This window comes from Cervus canadensis, chromosome 2 (genome assembly GCF_019320065.1).
Source record: "Cervus canadensis isolate Bull #8, Minnesota chromosome 2, ASM1932006v1, whole genome shotgun sequence".
Taxonomy (NCBI): domain Eukaryota; kingdom Metazoa; phylum Chordata; class Mammalia; order Artiodactyla; family Cervidae; genus Cervus; species Cervus canadensis.
The window spans coordinates 53,223,322-53,235,805 of record NC_057387.1 but is presented as its reverse complement, the minus strand read 5'-3'; the positions used below and the strand labels follow the sequence as shown (position 1 = coordinate 53,235,805).

Below are 12,484 nucleotides of genomic sequence, written 5' to 3'. Positions count from 1 at the left end.
CTGATGCTGGGAAAGATTGAGGGCAGGAGGAAAAGGGGACAGCATAGGATGAGATGGTTGGATGACATCACCGACTCAATGGACATGGGTTTGGGTGAACTCCGGGAGTTGGTAATGGACAGGGAGGCCTGGTGTGCTGCAGTTCATGGGGTCACAAGGAGCATACATGACTGAGCGACTGAACTGAACTGGAAAATATCCACAATCCCACCAAAAGCCTCGTTCAGTGAAGGTCAGAAAATGTGAGAGGTGCCAAGCAAGGCTACAGCAATGATCTAGTAGCATGCTCTCATTTTACAAAGGGGGAAACCAAGGCGCAGAATTCCACACACCCACCTGGTGTCTCTCAGGTGTTAATGAAGGAGGCAAGACTGAACATGTCTGTCTTTCTATCCTGTCGAGAGCTCTTTCAGTCCCTCCTTGAGGTATTCTAGCTGATTCGTGGTTAAGTCCTTTCTCAAGTTTCAATTTCAGCCTTTTCAAGACTGCAGCACCAGGAAAAGGAAAATAGTCCATACTGGGCTAGAAGTATGGAGATCCACATGTAGACCTCAGCTGCACTACTGGTGGGGCTCAATCAGGGAAAGATCATTTACCCTCAATTTGCCTAAGATTTCCCCATCCAGGAAATGATTCTCACTGTCTCCTATTCTTTTCTTTCAGAGCACTTATCACAATTGTGTTTACCTAGCAATGAATCCTGCTCTAGGGTGTGGTGGGTGAGGGCACAGATAGACTCTGGAGGTGTACTGCTGGGGGTTGAGTCCTGGCTCCACCATTCACTAACTCTCCGGACAAGTTACTTAATCTCTCTGGGCCTCAGTTTCCTCATCTGTGAAAATGAGGATAATCATAGGTGTATATCAGATATAATCTAAGAGAGCTAATGCCTGTAGAACACTTAGCAGAGTGGCACCTATTAAGTACCATCTGTATACTTGTTCTGCAATTTCCTTATCTGTCTTCTTCATCACTTCATCTCAAGTGTAGCTGTCTTCTTGACTGGATTTCTGTCTTTCTTCCCAATTTAATCTCTTGCTATTTTCCCCTGGCACTAACCTACTTGCACTTCTCACTCAGTTTTTTGAAGTTTCCATGACCTTGTGGAGAATTCCCCTACTCAATATATCCTTTTCTCCACAGTTTCCAAACAACAATGTGATAAGGAAAAGGCCAAAAATGAAAAAGGGGCTGAGAATGGGTGAGATTCTCTTGGTTTTCTTTAGAAAAAGAGGTGACTGAAAACAAAAAGCAGTGACTAGGCTGCACATTGTAAGCTGTAAGACTCCCATTTGTTACTTTTCATGAGCCTCTGAGGATAAATACTTAGTTCACTCAACCCAACCAGTGGTTGTCCTGGGTTTGGTAATGACCAGCAGGAAGCGAGTGCCACCACACCCAGCTACTCATTCCAGAGAACCCAGAGATGCTCCACAGAACCCAGAGGACATGGGTACCTACCATCTTAGGAGAGGAGAAAACTTTTCCCCTTTGTGTTCTCATGGTAATGCCTCTGTGTTTTTCTGTCATTGTGTTCTGTGTAGATTCATGTGTAAGATTTAAATGTTTTGTGTTATTTATGTTTTTTCCTCTGACAGGCTTTTGAGCTTTGTGGGGGCAGGAATTAGTCAGTCGGCTTCTCTGGTGGCTCAGATGGTGAAGAATCCGCCTGCAATGTGGGAGACCAGTGTTCAATCTCTGGGTTGAGAAGATCCCCTGGAGGAGGGCATGGCAATGCACTCCAGTATTCTCGCCTGGAGAATCCCATGGACAAAGGAGCCTGGTGAGCCACAGTCCATGGGGTCGCAAACAGTCAGACAGAACCGAGCGACTAAGCACAGCACATGTGCTGACGTGTCTGTACAGCTGGTATCTGATGTACTTGGTAAGGTAAGGTGAAGTCGCTCAGGCGTGTCCGACTCTGACGCTTTACCGTCTGAGCCACCGGGGAAGTCACAGGGATGTGCTTGGAGTATGATCTTAAACTCTCTTCTTCCTTGGTTTCCTGGACACCAGACCTGTTCGATTCTCCTCTAAATTCTCTAATTCTCCCTTTTATTTTCCTGGCTGGTTCCTCTTTCTTTGCTTGGTCCTTCGATGGTCTTTACACTCATTCTTCTTTCTGTCCTTCTTAATCTTCCTGCTCCCCTGGGTGCTCTTACCTTATCCCACCACTTCACTCACTCCCTACAAGCAGATGTCTCCACAGTTTGTGTCGTGACCTGGTCTCATCCTTCAACCCAACCAGTGGCCAGACATCTTTACAAGGATGGCTCATGAGTGTCTCACGGTAAGTCTACTTCTAAAATAGAACCATATCTTACCTTGTCATGGAAAGGCACTCCTCTAAATCTCACTTTGAATAAATATTCCAGCTGGAAAACTTGTACTTCTTCATATTTCTTTCCTGCCACATCTCAGAAGTCTTTATTTGTGGGAAATGTACAATTTCTGTAGCACGTTTCTGATCCCTTCTCAAAATCTCCATTGCTGTTTCGTTAGTCCATGTCAATTCCTTAATAATAGTGACATTTTATAGAGTAAAGGCCAGATTTTTTACAGGTATTTCTCAACTGGGATTTCTTATTTTTAGAGTCAAATTATACATTATTTGGCAGAAATAATACATAAGAAATGTATCTTCTTTTCTTGAAGCATCACATTAGAAAGTACATGATGTCTCTGTAACTAATAAGTAGGCAGATATTTTGAGACCACCAAAATATCCTATTTCCTCATCACATTTTCACCACGCAGGTTTATTATCCATATACTTGAATCAGTTATTACCCTGATGGTTGCAAAATGATAATTTTCTAAATCCGTAATTTCCTCTACGTTTTTTTGGTTGACATCATGCTTTAGTTCAGTAATATATTTACTAACCGTATGGACTCAAGAATTCTTATTTTATTCAATGAGGTATAATCCCTTAATGTTTTTTCTTATTTTGATGCTTAATAAATTGTCTTAGATTTGGCCAGTGGGAACCCCTTTAATCAGTCTTTTATGCCCTTCTGATATATCCTCATAATTTCTTAAGCATGTCTTTATTTCTAGCATAAGGAGTCTTTTATAATCTCTATTTTTGAGGAATATTTTGACTGGCTATAAAATTATAGGTTGTTGGCCACTTTCAGTATTTTAAATATGTCTTTTCATTCTCCTATGACAGCCATAATTTTTGTTGCTAAATCAGCCTCAAGACTTATTATTGCTCCTTTGAAAGCAATGTGTCTTTTTTTCCCCTTCTGTCAAATTTTAAGATTTTGTCTTTGTCTTTGTTTTTTAGCAAACTTTACTATGTTGTGTCAGATGTAGTTTTCTTTATATTTGTCCTGCTTGGGTTTTTAAACTTAATCAAGCTGTGGTTTGATGCCTGTCAGCTTCAGAAATTCTCAAGTAGTATTTCTTCATATATTGTTTCTGTCTCATGTTCACTCTCCTTTCTTTCTTTTCTTTATTAGTTGCTCAGTCATGTCCAACTCTTTGCAACTCTATGGACTGTAGCCTGCCGGGTTCCTCCGTCCGTAGAATTCACCAGGCAACAAGACTGGAGTGGGTTGCCATTTCCTTCTGCAGGGCATCTTCCTGACCCAGGGATTGAACCTGGGTCTCCTGAATTGCAGGTGGATTCTTTACCATCTGAGCCACTACCCTTCATTCTTTGCAAGATTTCAATTACACATAGTGGACATTTTCATATCTCTAGTACTCTTTTTCCTAATTTCCATGTTTTTTCTCTCAGTACTTCAATCAGGATACTTTAAACTTGCTTGTATTCTAGTTTACAAATTATGTTTTCTACTTTGTCTAATCTATTATTAAACTCATCTCCTGAATTGTTAATTTCAGTTATTATATTTTTGGGTCTATAAAATTCCATTTAATTTTTTATATAGATTACAAGTCTCTGCTAAAATCCTCCATATTTTCCTTTATTGAGCATAGTTAATGTACCTATTAGTTCTAATATCTGATTCATCTGTAGGTCTGTTTCTACCTGATATTTGATTAACTGGTTCCTTTTTTAAACATGCCCCATACTTTTCAGTTGGATCCTGGACTTTGTGTATTAAGTGCAGTAAAAATTATAGAGAGTCTGAATGGTGTTTTCTTCCTTCCGAGAGGATTAATATCATTTTGGCAGCAGAAAGTACATACATCATTAGGGTTGTTCTATTAATTTTGTCTTTACTCCTAGGATGAAGATTTCCCAGTATCTCAATTGAGAGCATGGAATATTTACCAGGGCATTTTGTATTAGTAGCCTTGAATTCCTTTCTCTGTCTTCCCAGACCATTGTACAACTCTTCCAAAATCTCTGCTCAGCACTTTGTCCTTCTAACTCCTGGTTCTTGATAGTTACTTGGAGTCATGCCCTCTGTGTGGTTTAGAAATTGGCCAAAACCTCAAGTGGAGTTTTAATGGAGACTTTTTAGAGTAACTTTCCTGTTGTTTTCTTCTCTCAGGATTTTGCCCTTCCAGCCCCAGCTCTTTCAGCTGTCTTAATTCCAAGATCTATCTTCTTAGACCATTGAAACTGCCACTTTCTGTTAGTATTCTATTCCCCTGTGCTAAATATTTACAAACGCCCCTGGGGAAAAAGATGACTATGGATTTCACTCAGAATTCTTCTCTTCTCTCAAGGAATCAGAATCTCTCAAGTTCTGTCTGTGTTGGTTGCTCTCCAACCAACTTAAAACATGTTTTAAGCTTTAAACATGTTTATTGTAAAGGTTTTATAGTAGATTTTAATTTACTTAGTCCAAATCAAGCTTGCTGAAGACAGTTTTAAATAAATTACATTAAAAATTTTGGAAACATTTTTTAAGTCCTCCTTTTGTTATTGATTGCTCATATTACAGTGTTATGGTCAGATAAGAGGTAGTATATGGGGCATATTTGCTTGGACTAAGTAAAATTTCCATTTTTGTAGGTCAGATACTGCTGAATATTAGCACTTTAAAAAATCTTCAGTATATATTTCCTTTGCAATTTAATGATTCTTTAGAATACAGAATATGGAGATTTATAAAATGTACCATGTACACTTAGAAAATAACATGCATTCTGTATTTGTTGGTACTCTTTGGAGTCTCCTTATCCTTAAAACTATTGTTGGGCTTTTGGTAATACCCTTGAATTGACCAGAATGTAGGGACATCTGCTGTGGATCATGAGGCACTAGTTTTCCTATTTTATGAAAGGACCCATCAGTGCTACAAGTCATGTATCTTCCCCAGGGCTTACTATGAGAAAGCAAAATTGACCCTGGTATTATCAGCTACCACCTGACTCTCTCTTTTTCTGTTCATGGTGAAGTTCTATGGAGGGGAAAGTCACAATCAAGATTTCCAGTGACACATTGGAGCCTAAGGGCTTCCCCGGTGACTCAGCAGTAAAGAACCTTTTTGCAAAGCAGGAGACATAGGAGATATAGGTTTAATCCCTGGGTCAGGAAGATCACCTGGAAGAGAGCTTGACAACCCATTCCAGTATTCTTGCTGAGACAATCCCATGGATAGGGGAGCTTTGGTGGACTACAGACCATGGGGTTGCAAAAAGTGGGACATGATGAACATGCATTGGAGCCTGAGGCAAAAGGAAAAATCAGTAATTCTGATGATTATTTAAAATTTTGATATTTGGTTTATCATATTTGGTTTGTCTTAATTTTGATTTTAAAAAATGTTACATTAATATACTATTCATCTGGATTACTGAGCTTTTTTGCTACTTCCTCAAACTTTATGCCTGAGGTGAGTTCCTCACTGCTTCATCCTAGTCTGGTTGCTTGATGTTCAGCATTGTAGGGAGCACAGGTGGGAGGCTCTTGGCTTCTCTTCTCTGTCTGGAGTAGGTAGAGCTGAGGCTTCTTGACTCCTTAAAGCAACATAAACAGAGAGGGAACAGAGAACCTCCTGACCACTAAAAACTGAGTAATTTGATGAGATTTCTTATTCCAGACTACAAGAGTTAGGTCTAGCAAGTCTAAGGAAAGGAACAGACAGGGTCATCATCAGCCTGGGCTTTACGATCTCCCCCAGAGTGGAGAGAGCAGAGACCAGGAAACTTGTGATTTCTGCTGCCTGAGGATTCTGTATACCATCAGTGTTAGGAGAGGAGATGGAGGAGAAGGGATTTATGTTGAAACTGAGTTTGACATCTTAATGGGATTTAACTTTTAATAACCAACAGTGATCAGAGAATTAGGGAATTTGGCCAAGTTGTCATTAAAGACAACTTGCAGCTGCGACGGCACAGGGGCGACCGAGAGGAGCTGCCCCACGTCCAAGGTAAGGAGCAGCAGTTTTGCTGGAGCAGCTGTGAAGAGATACCCCACATCCAAGGTAAGAGAAACCCAGGTAAGATGGTAAGTGCTGAGAGAGGGCATCAGAGGGCAGACAGACTGAAACCACAATCACAGACAACTAGCCAATCTGATCACACAGACCACAGTCTTGTCTAACTCAATGAAACTAAGCCATGCCGTGTGGGGCCACCCAAGACGGACAGGTCATGATGGAGAATTCTGACAGAATGTGCTCCACTGGAGAATGGAATGGCAAACCACTTCAGTATTCTTGCCTTGAGAACCCCATGAACAGTATGAAAAGATAGGACACTGAAAGATGTCTACCCCAGGTCGGTAGGTGCCCAATATGCTACTGGAAATCAGTGGAGAAATAACTCCAGAAAGAATGAAGGGATGGAGCCAAAGCAAAAACAATACCCAGTTGTGGGTGGAACTTGTGATAGAAGCAAGGTTCGATGCTGTAAAGAGCAATATTGCATAGGAACCTGGAATGTTAGGTCCATGAATCAAGCAAATTGGAAGTGGTCAAACAGGAGATGGCAAGAGTAAGCATCGACATTCTGCTGCTGCTGCTGCTAAGTCACTTCAGTTGTGTCCGACTCTGTGCAACTCCATAGACAGCAGCCCACCAGGCTCCTCCGCCCCGGGGATTCTCCAGGCAAGAACCCTGGAGTGGGTTGCCATTTCCTTCTCCAATGCATGAAAGTGAAAAGTGAAAGTGAAGTTGCTTAGTCATGTCCGACTCTTCGAGAACCCAAGGACTGCAGCCCACCAGGCTCTTCTGTCCATGGAATTTTCCAGGCAAGAGTACTGGAGTGGGCTGCCTTTGCCTTCTCTGAAGATAGACTGAAATGGGTGAATTTAACTCACACGAGCAATATATCTACTACTGTGGGCAGGAATCCTTTAGAAGAAATGGAGTAGCCATCATAGTCAATAAAGAGTCGGAAATGCAGTACTCGGATGCAATCTCAAAAACGACAGAATGATCTCTGTTTATTTCCAAGGCAAGCCATTCAATATTATGGAAATCCAAGTCTATGCCCTGACCAGTAACGCTGAAGAAGCTGAACGGTACTATGAAGACCTACAAGACCTTCTAGGACTAACACCCTAAAAAGATGTCCTTTTCATTATAGGGGACTGGAATGCAAAAGTAGGAAGACAAGAAACACCTGAAGTAACAGGCATTTTGGCCTTGGAGTACAGAATGAAGCAGGGAAAAGGCTAACAGAGTTAGTTCAAACACCCTCTTCCAACAACACAAGAGAAGACTCTACACACGGACATCACTAAATGGCCAACACTGAAAGATTGTTTATATTCTTTGCAGCCAAAGATGGAGAAGCTCTCTACAGTCAGCAAAAACAAGACCAGGAGCTGACTGTGGTTTAGATCATAAACTCCTTATTGCCAAATTCAGACTTAAATGGAAGAAAGTGGGGGAAAACCACTAGATCATTCAGGTATGACCTAAATCAAATCCCTTATGACTCTACAGTGGAAGTGAGAAATAGTTTTAAGGGACTACATGTGATAGACAGAGTGCCTGATGAACTATGGATGGAGGTTTGTGGCATTGTATAGGAGACAGAAATCAAGACCATCCCCAAGAAAAAGAAATGCAGAAAAGCAAAATGGCTGTCTGAGGAGGCCTTACACATAGCTGTGAAAAGAAGAGAAGCAAAAAGCAAAGGAGAAAAGGAAAGATATACACATTTGAATGCAGAGTTCCAAAGAATAGCAAGGAAAGATAAGAAAGACTTCCTTGTGATCAATGCAAAGAAATAGAGGAAAACAATAGAATGGAAAAGACTAGAGATCTCTTCAAGAAAATTAGAGATATCAAGGGAACGTTTCATGTATTGTATGGACCTAACAGAAGCAGAAGATATTAAGAAGAGGTGTCAAGAATACAGAGAACTGTACAAAAAAAATCTTCATGACCCAGATAATCATGATGGTGTGATCACTCACACTCACCTAGAGCCAGACATCCTGGAATGTGAAGTCAAATGGGCCTTAGGAAGCATCATTACAAACAAAGCTAGTGGAGGTGATGGAATTCCAGTTGAGCTGTTTCAAAACCTGAAAGATGATGCTGTGAAAGTGCTGCACTCAATATGCCACAAATTTGGAAAATTCAGCAGTGGCCACAGGACTGGAAAAGGTCAGTTTTCATTCCAATCCCAAAGAAAGGCAATGCCAAAGAATGCTCAAACTACCACACAATTGCACTCATCTCACATGCTAGTAAAGTAATGCTCAAAATTCTCCAAGCCAGGCTTCGGCAATATGTAAACCATGAACTTCCAGATGTTCAAGCTGGTTTTAGAAAAGGCAGAGGAACCAGAGATCAAATTCTCAACATCCGCTGGATCATCAAAAAAGCAAGAGAGTTCCAGAAAAACATCTATTTCTGCTTTATTGACTATGCCAAAACCTTTGACTGTGTGGATCACAATAAACTGTGGAAAATTCTGAAAGAGATGGGAATACCAGACCATATGACCTGTCTCTTGAGAAACCTGTATGCAGGTCAGGAAGCAACAGTTAGAACTGGACATGGAACAACAGACTGGTTCCAAATAAGAAAGGGAGTATGTCAAGGCTGTATATTGTCACCCTGCTTATTTAACTTCTATGCAGAGTACATCATGAGAAATGCTGGGCTGGAAGAAGCACAAGCTGGAATCAAGATTGCTGGGAGAAATATCAATAACCTCAGATATGCAGATGACACCACCCTTATGGCAGAAAGTAAAGAAGAACTAAAGAGCCTCTTGATGAAAGTGAAAGAGTGGAGTGAGAAAATTGGCTTAAAGCTCAACATTCAGAAAACTAAGATCATGGCATCTGGTCCCATCACTTCATGGCAAATAGATGGGGAAACAGTGGAAACAGTGGCTGACTTTATTTTTCTGGGCTCCAAAATCACTGCAGATGGTGATTGCAGCCATGAAATTAAAAGATGGTTACTCCTTGGAAGGAAAGGTATGACCAACCTAGACAGCATATTAAAAAGCAGAGACATTACTTTGCCAACAAATGTCTGTTTAGTCAAGACTCTGGTTTTTCCGCCAGTCATATGGATGTGAGAGTTGGACTATAAAGAGAGCTGAGCACTAAAGAATTGATGCTTTTGAACTGTGGTGTTGGAGAAGACTCTTGAGAGTCCTTTGGACTGCAAGAAGATCCAACCAGTCCATCCTAAAGGAGACCAGTCCTGGGTGTTCATTGGTAGGACTGATGTTGAAACTGAAACGCCAATTCTTGCCACCTGATGCAAAGAGTTGACTCATTGGAAAAGACCCTGATTCTGGGAATGATTGAGGGCAGGAGGAGAAAGGGATGACAGGGGATGAGATGGTTGGATGACATCACCGGCTCAATGGACATGGGTTTGGGTTGACTCCAGGAGTTGGTGATGGACAGGGAGGCCTGGTGTGCTGTGGTTCATGGGATCACAAAGAGTTGGACATGACTGAGTGACTGAACTGAACTGAAAGGGAAAGAAGTTCTTGCAAATGGTATAACTACTTCATGTTTATCATTATTAAGTTTATGTGTGTTTGGTTGCTCAGTTGTGTCCAACTCTTGCAGCCTCATGGTCTGATGGCCTGATGGTCCCTCTGTCCATGGGATTTTTCAGGCAAGAATGCTGGAGTGGGTTGTCATTTCTTCCTCCAGGGGATCTTCCCAACCGAGTCTCCTGTGGCTTGAATTGGCAGGTGCATACTTTAGCACCGAGTCACTTGGGAATCCCTATTGAGTTTGTTCCTCAAAATAACTGGTTGTATATGTATTAATAACAAATAAGGTTGATCAAGGCTATTATTTATATCTTTTATATCATTGCTTAATTTTTATCTATTTGATCTATTCTGAAAGAGGTCAGTTAAATCTTCAAGTACTGCTGTTGATTGAGCTACTGTTTTCTGAAGATTTGCTGGCTATTGTTTCAGGAAATTTAGGTTATATTTTTAGGTTGATGTGTGCTCATGCCAATTATACCTTCATGATATTGTTTCTTTCTTGTAAATATATCTTTTCCTCTCCTGACTTAAATTCACTTTTGTGTGATGTTAAAATTTTTAAGCTTTAACTATTCCTTATATTAGGGTTTATTTTTGAAATTTAGCTTAATACTTTCCATTTATAATTCATTCTTTCATTTTTTTTCTCTTATTTTCCACTGGATGAATCAAAATTTTTTATTTTGTTTTTGTGTAGATTGCACATTCTATTTTCATTCTTTTAGTGAATAGTCCTAGTTTATTTATACCTATGCTACTGCTAAGTCACTTCAGTCGTGTCCGACTCTGTGTGACCCCATCCCTGGGATTCTCCAGGCAAGAACCCTGGAGTGGGTTGCCATTTCCTTCTCCAATGCAAAGAGGTGAAAAGTGAAAGTGAAATCTCTCAGTTATGTCTGACTCTTCACGACACCATGGACTGCAGCCCACCAGGCTCCTCCATCTATGGGATTTTCCAGGCAAGAGTACTGGAGTGATTTATACCTATATTCCTCTCTAATTTCTTTCCATCATCATCAAAAGCTTATCAACAGCCATATCTTCTTTCTCTGTGTTGTTTTTGCCCTCTGAACCTTTTGAAATTTTGAAATAGTCACTGGTACTCCTAAATATCACTTTGTTAGATTTAAAATTTTTTCCTTAGTTTGTGTTAAGTCTCCATCATTGCTTCTTCACTATTTTGTCTTCTCTTACTTTTTCTTTCCCTTTTTTTTTTCCTAGTGAGACTCCTTTTTGCCAGACTTTGAAGTTTTTTGCTTCAATGCCCATTTCCTTCATTTATTTCATCATTATTTAGCCCTTCTAATACTTTCTGTATTTCTATAAAGAGAGCTGAGTGCCAAAGAATTGATGCTTTTGAACTGTGGTGTTGGATAAGACTCTTGAGAGTTCCTTGGACTGCAAGGAGATCCAATCAGTCCATCCTAAAGGAAATTAGTCCTGCATATTCATTGGAAGGACTGATGTTGAAGCTGAAACTCCATTACTTTTGCCACCTGATGCAAAGAGCTGACTCATTTGAGAAGACCCTGATGCTGGGAAAGATTGAAGGCAGGAGGAGAAGGGGACAACAGAAGATGAGATGGTTGGATGGCATCACTGACTCAATGGACATGAGTTCGATTGAACTCCAGGAGTTGGTGATGGACAGGCAGGCCTGGCGTGCTGCAGTCCATGGTGTCGCAAACAGTCTGAAACGACTGAGCAACTGAAATGAACTGAACTGAATACCTTCTGTTCTATGACTGTGTCCATTCTGCTCTTGAACCACCCCAATCAGGTTTAAATTTAACTGTTATATTTTTCATACACAGTAATTCTAATTGATGTTCCTTTATAATGCTTAGTTGCATTTTATGCTTATATTATCTACTTTCTGTTTCTCTGAAGGTATTTATTATGCTTATTTGAAACTCTTTTTTTGTCTGTTCTGTCTATTCGACTCTCTTTGTTGTAGGATGTTCCAGTTGTTCATTTTGCTGATGCTTTTCAGATGCCTTATTTTTTCTCCCCTGTGAGCTTACCCCTTTGTTCCCTTGGGACTCTTAGCTGCCTTTGCTAGTCCTGTCAATAAGGGAGGAGGAGCAAAAGTCTAAATCCTGGCCTATACTCATCTGGGGAAGTTTTTCTTGAGATAAGCATGATGGAGAGCAAGAATGTCTAGAGATGACTTTTCTATATTTAATACATCCTTATTTTTTCCATTCCACAAGTTTAATCTCATAACCATTTGTTCCCTGATAACCTGTAGTGTGAGGGGAAGGGAGAAGAGGAGAAAATACCCGTGTGGTCAGCCAACTGATCTGTACTCAATGACACTGGACCTTCACCCTTGTCTGGTGTCACCTGATTTAGCTCCAGTGCCCCATGATGGCTCTAGGTTTCTAGAGCTGACTTTCTGACCTGTAAGAGCCACAGGGCAGCAACAATCCATTTAGGGGAGAAAAGGAAGTGTAACTATCAATAGAAAGCTCTTCCCTATCCAATCTCTCCTCTGCAGTCTGGGACCTCCACCTACTCAAATTACCATTCCCCTCTCCCTACATGAGGCCCACGTTCTGCCTCTGTTAGGATTTCTCACCACTATTTCTCACCACTTGTGCTCCAGTGGATGGGAGGGTGATGCTCT

General features: G+C 40.8%; 1 long non-coding RNA gene across 1 annotated transcript; it reads left to right on the top strand.

Annotated features, from left to right (window-relative positions):
- The first annotated feature begins 1,245 nt into the window (after positions 1-1,245).
- Positions 1,246-11,284, top strand: LOC122436725. The gene is made up of 3 exons (XR_006268089.1): positions 1,246-1,504; positions 1,599-2,290; positions 11,077-11,284. It is a non-coding gene; the product is annotated as an uncharacterized LOC122436725 (long non-coding RNA).
- The last annotated feature ends 1,200 nt before the right edge of the window (positions 11,285-12,484 follow it).